Below are 1,065 nucleotides of genomic sequence, written 5' to 3'. Positions count from 1 at the left end.
AGGAACTGATTCAGGTCTGATCTGCAGACAATATGCCTTCACTGCTTTATCTACCTGTTGCTACTGGCCTGGGATATAAAATGCTGTTTAAACAGAACCGTTTAACAGATTTAATAAGGTTTCACCTGAGGTAAAAAATACAATTGTACTTTAAACATTAGAATGTTTCAAACATTTGGCAAATGAATGCTAAGTTTGGGCAATGCAATGAGTACAGGGCATGATTACTACCCTAAGAGATTAGGACCCTAAATGGTTTCAGGGGAAAAAAAAATTTTAAAAATTAAATAAAATAGAATAATGCAGTGAATGTTGTGAGGAGAGAATGTGGAGAAGGCTAAGAAAGACCAGCGCCAAGAGTTCTTCACATTGCCCAGGAAGAAAGTAGGATCATAAGGTGTTGGCTACTCCAAGTGTAACCCACAGTCAACCCCTCAGCATTGCCTAAGGACTTGACCCCACACAGTCCTTGTTCAAATGCAAGGCCCTGCTTGCATCTTAACAAGGTCTTCCAATGAGTCCTATGAACATCAGAGTGAGAAGCACCATCTTGAACAATAAGCAACCTTCATACCAGAGATGGTAGAATAAGTGAATCTGGAGGGAGAACTAGCTTTCCTGCTGGGGTCTAGCAGAAGGACAAGAAGGAGGATATAGCCTAAGCAAAGGCATGGGCCTGTGAGAGGAAATAGATTCAGGAAATAACCTTGAACGTTGGTGCCTCCAAAGCCCAGTGGTACATGCGGAGTGGTGGATGGGAGGACTCCCAGGTTGACAAAGCACCCTAAGAGAGTGGAAGCTCGTGCACAGCTTCATTGCCACACTGAAGAGCTTGATTTTTTTTTCAAATAAAAATTTTAAGCATACAAAAAAAAAGAATAAATAAAAAGGACAAATGAGTGCAAAGTATAAATCAAGCATTAGAGGTGCATCCTCCTATGCATTCCCATCTATCCCCTTTCCTGGACCCAACTATTATCCTAAGTTTCATTCTCAACTTTCTCATGTTTGCTTTTATAATACTCACACATATGTTTGCACATATAAATCATAGAGGATTGCTTT

Source organism: Sciurus carolinensis, chromosome 5 (genome assembly GCF_902686445.1).
Source record: "Sciurus carolinensis chromosome 5, mSciCar1.2, whole genome shotgun sequence".
Classification (NCBI taxonomy): Eukaryota; Metazoa; Chordata; class Mammalia; order Rodentia; family Sciuridae; genus Sciurus; species Sciurus carolinensis.
The sequence above is the reverse complement of the archived record's forward strand: the minus strand, read 5'-3'. Positions refer to the sequence as shown.